Consider the following 13046-nt stretch of genomic DNA (forward strand, 5'->3'; position numbering starts at 1 on the left):
AGCCTAGTGGAGTTTCCTCTAAATATTCAACTATGCAAAGCAACAAGATGCAATGCAATAAAGGCACATGCTTAAGCACAAAGCAAAGACATAACCAAATTCCCTTAAACCGTCCAAACTTCTCCCCCATTGGCACCAATTGCCGAAATGGGTGAAAAATTTAGAAGGCCAATATAGTGAGAGTTCCTCCATAGCGTGTGCATTTCTCATAATTTGAGTGGAATCAAATGCACATATCCAATGACAAATATTCGGAAGGAATCACACTATAGATAGGATCAAAGATTGCAAAAAGATAACAAAGTCAAGAAGCTTCAACAAATGAAGCAAGCAACCAAATGAACCACAAGGAAGATACCAAAAGAAAGATAGATATTATGATAAGATCAAGAAGATTGCTCTAAATAATATGAGGAAGCTCCCCAAGGTTTGAGCACAAAACTAGACAATTTGCATTGGAGTATAAAGTGCACAAACATGGAATCATCACTCCCATAATATCATTCAAAAACAAAAAATACCAAGTGAATAAAACTCTAATGATCACCACAAGATAGTGCTCTAAATCAAATGAGGAAGCTCCCCAAGGTACATGCATAAAATAAAATGTTGCATTTGAATACAATATGCATAACATGGAATCCTCACTCCCTCATTTAAAACACAAACATTTGTAATAGATCATAGATAGAAAAATAAGCTAAACACTTGCAACAAACAAATAGTTGATGAACAAGTAAGAGGCACCATAATAAAAGGCTCAACCAAGAGGATATGTGAAAGGCATGATAAAGCATATTATAAGACTATTACAAGGATGAGCAAAAAACATCATCATAGTCTTCAATGAATTATATTGCTTAGCATGACCAATCAACACGCAATAAATAAATAATATATCAAAAGGAGATGTATCATCTCTTATGTGTATAAGTTTCTCTAAGTGGGAAATATCACAAAGATATTTATCCACAAAGAAACATGCACACACAAAATAGATACGCAACAAATATAGCATGATATCCAAGACGAAGTCATGCAATATACCAATAAGAATTTTTGCTTAATAGCATGGCCAAAGGCTCAATTTTATCTTATTGTACATTCATGAACTTCGACCACAAACATCTAAAATACATCACAAATATCAACAAGGGAAAGAAGATAGTTGGGATGCATTGAGAAAGTCAACAAGTATCACAAACGAGGATACCAAAAGAAATAACTAAATTTGCACTTTCATCCATATTGCACATGTGAGAGCCTTGAGGAATTGATATGCAATAAAATTGCTAGATAGGCATAGTTGGGATGGATGAATCATGAGCATGATTTAATATACTTCCCAACAAATGCACTCATCTCAAATTACTCACATTCACAATAAAGAGGTTTCATTAAGACTTTTGCAAGAAGCACACTATTTGCAAATCAAGAGATTCATGCCAAGATGCAACCATAAGGTTGGATACAAGAAAAGTATGCATGAGAAGATACTTGTTACCAAGATAACATTGGTGTGGATGTAGTAGATATGTGTTCGTTGACCATCCTAGCTTGCCTCAAGTTACCATTGAGTCACCACTTCTTTCCAAGAGTGAGACAAGCATCCAATGCATATCCATTGTACCTAACACAAAGGTAAGTACAAAATGGTCCCCAAACTAATTGGGTCCGAAGTAGTTAGACACACTACAACATATAGGACAAACTCCACAATATTATGTGCATATACATATGAAATTGAATTTCATGCACATCTTAATCAAATTAGGATTTGATGGAGTTTACCCTATATATTGGATCAAAGAAAGTAACACATGCCATAAGATATACATATATTAAATATGCATGCACAATACTTTCAAGAACCAAAGGAAGATACAATTTGGACAAAACACCAAATAAATCAAGAGACAATGGTTTCCCAAATTATATCAAAGAATCAAATCAACAAAAGATTGACTCCAAATACTTATCTCATTATAAGAAGCTAATTAAACCTAAACAAAAGGAATTAGATAACCAACTCCCAAGAGAGCAAGGTTCAAACAAATAAACCAAACCCTCAACACTTTTTTTTATGATGGCACAAAGTACCAAAAGGAAAATTTTATGTCTCCCAAAACCAAATTTTTGATAATGATCAAGAGATGTTAAGCATTCTAACAAATATAGAAGAGCTCCCCAAGATTAGTGCATTATCTAGGATTTTTCATATGAATACAAGATGCACAAACACTTGGATCATCACACTACCTATATCTACTAAAAAGCTAAGAAAGTTTGAATAGACAAATTAGATCCATAAGATGCAAGGAAGACACATGGGAGTCAAAGCAAAACAAATTTATGGCAATAAATAAGGCAATTTGAAAACAAGAGCCAATGTAGATATGATCAATAAATATCTACCTCATAATTGATTACCACTTGTCCTAGGACAAGAGGTATTAGGAAATATTTTCCGGTGGTAGTTTGTAAGTATACATAAGATCATATTTACAACGAATAAAGCATATGGTAAAAAGATAAGAGTTAACCATCATGCAATGATAGTTTCTTGATTTCTTCATTTAGTCATACCAACATGCAAAGCAATTAATAGTATTCATACCAACATGCAAAGCAATTAATAGTATTCATACCAACATGCAAAGCAATTAATAGTATGACTTGAAGCACATGGTTTTCCAAAAATGTATTGAGGGACACGTTGTGAAAAACCATGCCAAGAAAAACTTTCACAAATAAGATCCACAAAGATATTAGCAATGAAGCCATTTAAGCAAATTGGAGCTTGTTTGAGCAAACATGCCACATAGGAGAGAGAGATAATTTACGGTATCAATTCTATGTGACACAACCTCAAATGTTCACATTTTCGAGGCTTGTAATATGCACAAAGCTTATTACTCCCCCATAATGTGATAAGGAATTTAGTTTCACAAGAGGCAAATAAGATCCAACTAGAGATATTAATGGACATTAGAATTTGAATTTCTCATGAAGATGACATACCACATAGAGACTAGATAATATTGCAATATCAATTCTAAGTGATATTCCTCATGTACACACATTGTTTAGGATCATGAAATTCCCAAAGGAATATCACTCCCCCAAAATGGGATAGTCCATTAATCGCTCATAGGAGCCATATAAGATACAACAAGATGCAAAGTGGCTCCAACACGAACACAAATACATGGTGTGCAACCCAATATTCATAGACTTGATTTCTCAAGAGAAGCAAGTAGGAAGCACAACATATACAAACACATGTTAGGAACAAAACTAACACATGCAAAGGGGCGAGTAACTTTCAATATAAATGAGTTGAGCACATGTTACCGCAAGGAGGAACATTGAATATATGATAGAAGCAAGATAACCAAAAGACTTGGCTTGAGATAATATAAATGATGAAGATCCCTTAATTATTCATGATGTAGCCAAGTCTCCAATGTCCTCCAACAAGAACCTATTGATCAAGTTTTGGATTGTTGGTCCCCAACTAAGTTGGGTCCTAAGAGGCTAGTCACAATAGGCTTGGCAACCCAAATGGTTCTTTTCTTGACACCACTTTGAGCACCAACATATTTAGCAAACACATTGCCACCCTCATCCTTACGAAGAGAATAAACATCATCAATGGTGATAGAGTTGGATGAGGTACCAATAGTGCAAAAGGAGGAGATGTGTCCCTTCTCGCGGCATATGTAGCAAGTTCTTTTCTTCTCCTTCTTCTCACTAGATTTCTCCACAATGGGAGCATTGGCTTGATTCTTCTTGGGAAGTGGCATTTCTTCAACTTGAGGTTGAATATGAGTTTGAGCTTGAGGCCGCTTCCCTTTTTGCTTCTTCTTCAAAGGGCAAGATCTAACATGATGCCCTTCAATTTTGCACTTGAAGCAAACAATCTTGGCCGGGTCTTTGACTTGTACTTGGCCCTTCTTCTTCTTCTTCTTCTTCTTCTTGTTGTTGGACTTGTTCTTGTTGTTGGATTTGAATCCAAGTCCACTCTTATCATTGGGGGATTGTTGCACACTTAACATCGTGTCAAGTTTACATTTCCCTTCATGACTCTTTACCAAGTCATTCTTCAAAGAAGTGACTTGAGCCTTGAGCTCTTTGATTTCCTCTACATGGTTAGTAACAACACAAGTACTAGAGGAAGTAGAACCTTCATTGTTAGAGCAAGAAGGCAAGGAAGATAATTCATCACAAGATTTAGCAATATTATGAGTAGATAAATTACAAGGACTAGCACATGGCAATATAGCATTTTGCGTAGTAGTGCTAGTATCCACATGAGGCTCACAAGGTGTTGCCTTTGATATGATAGCCTCATGAGCTAACTTTAGCCAATCATGAGAAGCTAGAAGATCCTGATGGGAGCTAGAAAGCTTTCCATGATTTTCTTCCAATTTCCCATAATTTCTAGTTAGCAACTCAAGTTGAGCCCTTAGCTCAACATTCTCCTTCAAGATAGATGCTTCACAAGAAGTAGAGTTAGTAGCACAAGCATCATCACAAGACATATTAAGAAGAGAGGGTAACATAGCATGCTCTTTTAAATAGGAAGCTTGAAGTTTCTCATGGGACTTGGTGAGGATAGAGTGTTCGCTCTCCAAGACCTTGTGGGCCTTGTCTAGATCATCTAGATCCTTAACAAGTTTATCATGACCAACACCAACTTTGGGATTTTCCTTTTTCAGCATTTTTACTTGAGCTTTAGCATGGTCTCTTTCCTTAGTGATTTTAGAAACTATTTCATTTTGAGACACTTCAAGGGTTTCAAGTTGCTCTTCAAGAGAGGCTATGGTCTCTTGTTCTTCTTCAAGATAATTCTTTAGGGATGCTACATCATTGGCATACTCTCATTCAAGAGCACCCTTTTTATCAATGGTGTTCTCATGCATCCAAATAAGTTTTTGGCTCTCAATAGCGGTAGTCAAGATTTCAAAGAAGTGAGTGCTAGCAATTTTATCTTTGCAAATAACCTTGAATACGCTCTTACCCTTATCACGTAGAGAGATAACCCAATCCTCTTCTTCATATTCATCCTCATCCTTATCACCACGAGACATATTAGGTTCCATGGTAGGAGGTACCGTGGAACCCTTGGCCATAAGGCATATATGATGACCGTGAGATAAAGATGAGGAGTTACTTGAGGCTCCTTTCAAGATCTTGTCTTGACCAATAGAATCTTTGGTTTCCTCTACATTGTTAGACACACAACAACTAGAGGAAATAGAATCATTTTTATCATGGCCACAAGACAATGCAAGCATATCATCATTAGATTTTTTTAAGCAACTTACACATGATATGCAAGGACTATCAACACAAGCATGTAAATCATTTCTAGTGCTAGATGTGTTTGAGTCCGTAGATGAAACATTGCAATGAGATAGAGATGAAGAATCATTAATAGAAAGCTCAATATCAACATTGCAATTTTCATCACCACTCACCATATCATTACCTTGTGTCTTGACACACTTTGGTGAAGTGGATGAAGATGAGAACTCATCACGGCCGGAAGTGGAAGCAATGCAATCATCCTTAATAATATTGGACACATCATATTTATCTAGAATTTTTGTCCATAACTCATGAGCGCTCCAAAAAGGCAAGTATGGAAAAAGACCTACATCTCGCAAAGCATTCATAAGAACATTAGAAGCTTGAGAATTGAGATATAAATTTTTCTCATCCTCTAAAGATAGATTTTGTGAATCCATAGGAGGAGAAAAACCTATATCTACAATTTTCTCTATATGAGGGTCAATGTCCCGAAAATGACTAAGCATGCAAATTTTCCAAACATCATAATTTGTGCCATCTAATATAAGAGTGTTATCGTGCACTAATCCTCTAGCCGACATCTTTACTCTCAAGGCGGTGAAGCCTACGAATGAGAGACCTTGCTCTGATACCAATTGAAAGGACACGGATGTCGCCTAGAGGGGGGGTGAATAGGCGGTTTAAAACTTTTACGAGATGGGCTTAACAAATGCGGAATAAAACTAGCGTTTACTTTGTCAAGCCCAAAGCCTATATACTATGGTTTACCTATGTGCACCAACAACTTATGCTAAGCAATACAAGCAACTATGTGATAGCAAGATATATAACTTCAAGCACGATGGATATCACAAAGTAAAGTGCATAAGTAAAGAGCTCGGGTATAGAAATAACCGAAGTGACGCGGAGACAACGATGTATCCCGAAGTTCACACTCTTGCAAGTGCTACTCTCCGTTGGAGCGGTGTGGAGGACAAGTCACTCCAAATGCACGAGGGCCACCGTATTCTCCTCGAGAATTCCCACCAAAAGGGATGTCCTCAATCCACTATGGGACCTTAGGAAGGTCACCGAACCCGCACAAAGCTTGGGGCTATCTCCACAACTTAATTGGAGGCTCCCAATAAATTGCCACAAAGGCCTTGCCCTTGAAGATTCTCCACAACTTAATTGGAGTCCCCAAGAACACCACTATGATGCCACAAAGGCCTTGCCCTTGAAGATTCTCCACAACTTAATTGGAGTCCCCAAGAACACCACTAAGATGCCACAAAGGCCTAGAATCCGTCTAGGGTTCCAAGAACCCAAGAGTAACAACCTTCTTGCTTTCACCTCCACGAATCACCGTGGAGAACACAAACCGATGCACCAAATGCAATGGCAAGAACACCACAAAGATGCTCAAGTCCTTCTCTCTCAAATTCCAACAAAGCTACAAAAGCTATTGGGGGAATAAGAGAGGAAGAACAAAGAGGAGGAACACCAAATTTCTCCAAGATCTAGATCTAGTGGATTCCCCTCACAAAGAGAGGGATTTGATTGGTGAAGATGTAGATCTAGATCTCCTCTATCTTTCTCTCAAATAGATGCAAGATTCATGGGAGGGAGAGGGAGATAGCAAGCTCAAAGAAGGTCAACAATGGAAGCAAAACGAGCTCTAACCGTTGGGGAACTTTGGGGAAGAAGACCCCCTTAAATAGGGGCAGAGAAATCTGCCCGTTGGGGCCATAATCGTGATAGGCCGGCACTACCGGAGTGCTCCCGGCGGCAGTGCCGGGGTGCTCCCGGCGGCACTTCCGGCCCCCTATTTTTACCCAAACATCCGATACGAAAACCTTAAGAACTTTTGCATTCGGACTCCGATTTCGATGATCTTGGGCTTGTTTTAAAGCTAGGAACAAGCTCTACAAGATCATGTAGGAAACAATCATAGTCCAACAAGGGAGGATAGAAACAAATGAATAAAGGTTTTACCTATCTAAAAAAGGCAAACCGGTAAAACCTCCAATATGGAAAATGCAACAACTTGAGGTAGGAGACTTGGATTTAGGTGAAACCAATTTTGTTGTAAAGAGGATGACAAGAGCTACCCCACAAAGAGTGAAAAAGCTTAAGAACAAGTGGGGTAGGTTTTTCTATGTATTTTAGAGTGAAATCTCTCAATACGAGAAACCGAGAAAAACTCCAATATCGAAAACACAACAAGTGATCTATGCGAAATCCGTTTTCGATGAACTAGAGTTTGTCATGAGAATAAGCACAAGCTCTAAAACATCACATGGATAAGGTCCAAATAACAACCAAGAAAGATGATGCAAGGATGCAAAGGTTTGAGCTCTCTCCGAACGATACGATCGAGTTACTCACTCAAGAGCCCTCTTGATAGTACGGCAACTAAACTATAAACCGGTCTCCAACTACACCATGAGACCGGTGAGAAAGAAACCCTATCAAGAGCAAACCTTAACCTTGCGCATTCCACTTGAGCTTGATGATGATGGTCTTGACCCGCAACAAGATGGAACGCCTTTCTTGATTGTGCTTGCTTGACGAAGTCTTGTGGATTGCTCCCCCATAATCCACCATGGGAATGCTTCTTCTTCGGCGCATCTTCACATAACCATGACTACCATGTGGATTGCTCCCCCATAATCCACCATGGGAGAGCTTCTTCTTCGGCGCATCTTCACATATCCATGATCACCATATGGATGGCAAGACTCAAGCAAAGAATCTCTTCGAGATGGCTCATCTTGAACTTGCACTTCATTTCTCCATGGCAAGCTTCAAGCTTATGAATTCTTCAAGTTGGCTCATCTTGAACTTGCACTTCGTTCTTCATTCTTCATCATGTTGATGTCTTGAAGTAACTTGAGGGCTCACTTCATCTTCATCTTCAAGACATACTTGACACTTGATATCCTTCATCAAATTCTTCTTATTGCAACCTTGAAGCCAACAAATGGTTCAAGAATTGCCTATGGACAACTCCTACAAATATAACTCAATGCAAACATTAGTCCATAGGGATTGTCATTAATTACCAAAACCACACATGGGGGCTCCATGCACTTTCACCGTTGCTGCTTTCGACGGACGCCGTGTGCAACCCTCCACGACACTTTCGGTTTGAAAACTATTGGCTGGGCTTCGACAATTTCAAGGACATCGTGGCAGTTTCCTGGAATCGGCCGATGTCTTGTCATGACCCTTTCCTTAACCTGCACTGCAAGCTTACAAGGCTCGCTCGAGATCTGACCAGATGGAGTAGCAGAACAATTGGCGATCTCAAGCTAAGAGGGGCGGTGACCAGCGAACTCATTGGTTGTTTGGACAGAGCTATGGACAGTAGATGTTTGACAGCACGGGAGAGGCAATTCAGAAACATGCTCAAACTAAATCTTCTTGGTATCGCAGCACTACATCGCTTGCATTGGAGGCAGAGAGCACTGCTAGCCTGGCTCAAGGACGGCGACGCAAACACGAGTTTCTTCCACTCAAAAGCATCTGCAAGAAGGCGGAAAAATCTCGTCCTTACCCTTATGCATGATGATCTGATAATCACGATCCAGGAAGGCAAGGTTGAACTCTTACACAGTTTCTTCACGGATCTCATTGGCACACGTCGGCATAGAAACCACTCCCTCAGGCTTCATGAGCTCGGCATTGTCCCCTCCGATCAGCAAGAACTAGATGCAGATTTCTCTGAATCTGAAGTCAAAGCGGCAGTGTTCGAAATCAACGGGGACAAGGCACCTGGCCCAGATGGGTTTACTGGATGGTTCTTCCAAACTTGTTGGCATACTGTCAAAACGGAGATGCTCGCAACTATCCACACTTTCGCACACCTGCAGACCGGCGAGTTGGATGCTCTCAATGAGGCCACGCTCATACTCATACCAAAAAAAGCAGATGCACAAGAGCCCAAGAACAATAGGCCAATTAGCCTCATCTGTTTCTTCGCGAAGCTGATCTCCAAGATGCTCGCCAAGAGATTGCAACCGAAGATGGAAACATTGGTCAATCCTGCGCAGAGCATTTTCATCAAGGGCAGGGTCATCCACGACAATTTCAACTATGTCCAAGGGCTGGCCAGATCATACTATGTGAGGAAAACACCGGCCCTGCTGCTTAAGCTTGATATTGAAAAGGCTTTCGACACCGTCTCCTGGGATTTTCTCTTAGAGGTTCTGGAGGCCAAAGGGTTCAAGCAGAAGTGGAGGAATTGGATCTCAGCCATCCTAGCCACGGCCTCCACTCGCGTCCTAGTAATTGGCGAGCTCTCTGACAAGATCTGGTATAGATGCGGATTACGACAGGGGGATCCCCTTTCCCCTATGTTGTTTGTCCTGGTCATGGACGTGTTGCCAGCATTATTACATGTTGCAGACAGAGAAGGAGTCTCAGGCCAATCGGATCGCAGCTAGCCTGCTTTCGGGCCTCCCTATATGCAGATGACGTGATTATGTTCATAAACCCCTGCCAAGATGAAGTGGTTGCGGCACGCCGTATCCTCGATGCTTTTGGGGATGCCAGTGGACTGAAATCAAACTTCGCCAAGAGCACCATCTCCCCGATTCGTTGCCAAGATACCCCTCTGCAACCCCTAGTGATGGAATCCAATTGCCAAATCGTCGAGCTGCCATGCACTTACCTCAGGCTGCCTTCATCAGTCACACGCCTGACTCGAGCACAGCTGCAACCTGCCATTGATAAGATCCTAAACAAGATGGCCTCCTGGAACACGATCAGCTCCGCGGCGGGCAGGCTCACCTTGTTGCTTTCGATAGTGTATGCTATGCCAATTTTCCAGATCCTATCTGTGCACCCACCGGCATGGTTCATCAAGAGGATCGACAAAGTGGCCAGAAGCTTCCTTTGGGCGAACAAGGAGTCGGCGCCCCAAAGTGTTTGGTCAGTTGGAAACAGGTTTGCAAACCTAAGATATACGGAGCGCTGGGCATACCAGACCTTGCGGGCCGGAGCATAGCCTTGCGGTGTCGCTGGCTCTGGCAAACTTGGATGTGCCCAAATAAACCATGGGTCGGGCTGACTTTGCCATGATAACAAGGTTAGGGCCATCTTTGATTCCTCCGTCATCATCCACATCGGAGACGGCGAGAACACCCAGTTCTGGACAGACTGCTGGCGTGAGGAAGGCAAGCTTTGCGTCTTGTTTCCAGACCTATTCCTCCAGTGCACGCTGCAGCGTATCTCCATTAAGCGAGCGTTGGAGAACGATAAATGGATCAAGCACTTCAAGGCTCCCCTCCCTGCAGCAGCGATCCGCCAATTCACCGAGTTGTGGGTTTTGCTGAGACATGTTAATCTCACGCCAGGACCCCTGACACTCTAACCTGGTGATGGACGGCGGATGGCGCTTACTCCGCAAGCTCCGCATACGCAATACAGTCAATCGGCACCATCATGCCTGATTTCGCGCCAATCATCTGTAGGGCAGACGTACCACCAAAGTGCAGATTCTTCGCCTGGCTTGCGGTGAAAGGGAAGTGCCTCACGGCCGACGTCTTGGCTAAGCGGGGTTGCCCGCATGATCCTCTCTGCCCTTTATGCCGTTCGCATGATCCTCTCTGCCCTTTATGCCGTTAGAGCCCGGAAACTGCACCCCATCTCCTGATGGGCTGCCCCTTCGCGCAAGATATCTGGACCAGAGTCTTTGGGGCGGCGGCGTTGCCGCTCAACCTCAGGCCGCCGGCAGACACCCACCTGCTCGATTGGGTCTGCTCCTCTATGCAGCGTTTCGACAAAACGAGGGCCAGACTATGGAGAGCCATCATCCCGCTGGTCTGGTGGAGTATATGGATCGAAAGCAATGACCGTATTTTCAGACAACGCCAGCTCACGCTGGAGGCCGTGTTCCATAAACTCATCGCCGAGGGCAAGGAATGGGTACAAGCTGGTAGACGCTCCATCCAGGGTCTGGTGGAGCCAGATTGAGGGGCTTAGTTTGTTTGCAGTGTGTTGAGCAAAGCTCACACCTTTTCTTCTTTTCTCTCCTCTTTTTATAGTTAGGGTTTTCCTTTCCTTCTCCATGTACTCTTGGAAGATCTACTTCCATTGTACGGCCCCTATCTTCACGTAATGAAAGCAGTCGGGCTGCCTTTCCGTCAAAAAAAATTAAACTGAAATCCTTCCGAAAAAAGAAATAAAATCCTAACACTTCTTATAGATCAGAGGGAATGATTTTCTTAACAAAAAATAACCTGACATAGCGCAAGCGGCAAGGTACGTAATACATAGTGTGGCTTTTGTCATCACCATGGGAATATAAAACACTCCTTCTTTCTATGTCAATTTGTGTGTTTATCTGGTAAGTCATCAAAGTGAATTTGATCTTGTATCTAACATATTCAATTGCTTATATTTTTGGCAATTGCTGAAACATGACGTGACAAAATCCTAATATTTCGATATTGGCCGCATAAGCTTTTCTTTATTTAAAATATTGCGTGAACAAGATCTTGAACTTGAAATCTGTTAGCTCTCATAGCATACAAAATTGATGCATTAGCCAAGTTAACTAAAAGTCCAAACTCATGAAAAAGTTCTAGGCAATATATTTATATTTCAACAACTGGAACATAGCTCACGGTTGGAGTAAGTGGTGAATGACATTTTTATCCCGCATGGATGACCGCATAGTCTACGGATTGGTCCGTCGCCGTAGAGATTCACCACAGGGCAGTTTTGTTGTCCCATATGACATGTATCCTCGCCTTATGATGCCTTTTTATTCTTTTTTTCATCCCTCTCTTTTTTAGCGGCCGTGTGCATCTTTGTTATATACAGACTGGATGTGGGTTTTATGATTCTTGATGTAAACTAATGAGTCTATTAAAATCATATTTTATAAAAAAAAGTAAATGATAATCCTTCTGATCTTTAATAAGTGTTAGGATTTTGTTTAAATTTAGATAAATTTGCTAAATTTGAATTAAAACCCCGACAATTATTATAGATCGGCGTGAGTAATTTTAAGGAAAAGAAAGGATTTGTGATACCGTTGTTCCACCTATATTGTGCTACAAAATAGTAACCACGTAGGCAAAGGACAGGGAAACAAGAATTGCACCACCGAAGCTATGTCGACGTACGCGAACAGGTACCTACACGCCTAGGAGAGTGCGGTCCCAAGGCGACTAGGCTACCAGCCGCCTCCCGCCGGCGCCGCTGTTCTGCCTCGCTTTTGTGGCCTTCGGTCCATGGAGGCATGGCATTGCTCATGTCTAACCACCAGCATGTCCATATGTCTCTATCGGTCGCAACCAGGGAGAAAGGGAGGCAGCGCATGACGAGAGGGAGGAAGAGAAGCGGTCTTGGTTGCAATGGTCTTGGTGACTTTACAACTTTGTGTATACCCTGGTACATATTAATTTGGAGTCAAGGTGAAGGACGTACCTCTTCGAAAGTGCTATCAAGATCGCCAACAACTTGGTTCAAGATTCCCCGCACCAAGCACATTAAACGTTGTCAACGCTTTCTAAGGGATCATGTGGGCAAAGGCGACATCAACTTGTGCCACTTCGGAACCGAGAAGTAGCTGGCTGACATATTCATGAAACCACTAGATGAGAAGTTCTCTGAGTTGGGCGGTGAACTAAATATCATGAATCCTCTGAACATGCGATGAAGCCATGCATACATGTTGATTCCTCTAGCTATAGTATTGAAGCTTTAGATGCAGCACACTAAGGGCAGACATTGTTCTT

The sequence above is a fragment of the Lolium perenne genome, chromosome 6 (assembly GCF_019359855.2).
Source record: "Lolium perenne isolate Kyuss_39 chromosome 6, Kyuss_2.0, whole genome shotgun sequence".
In the NCBI taxonomy this organism is placed as follows: Eukaryota; Viridiplantae; Streptophyta; class Magnoliopsida; order Poales; family Poaceae; genus Lolium; species Lolium perenne.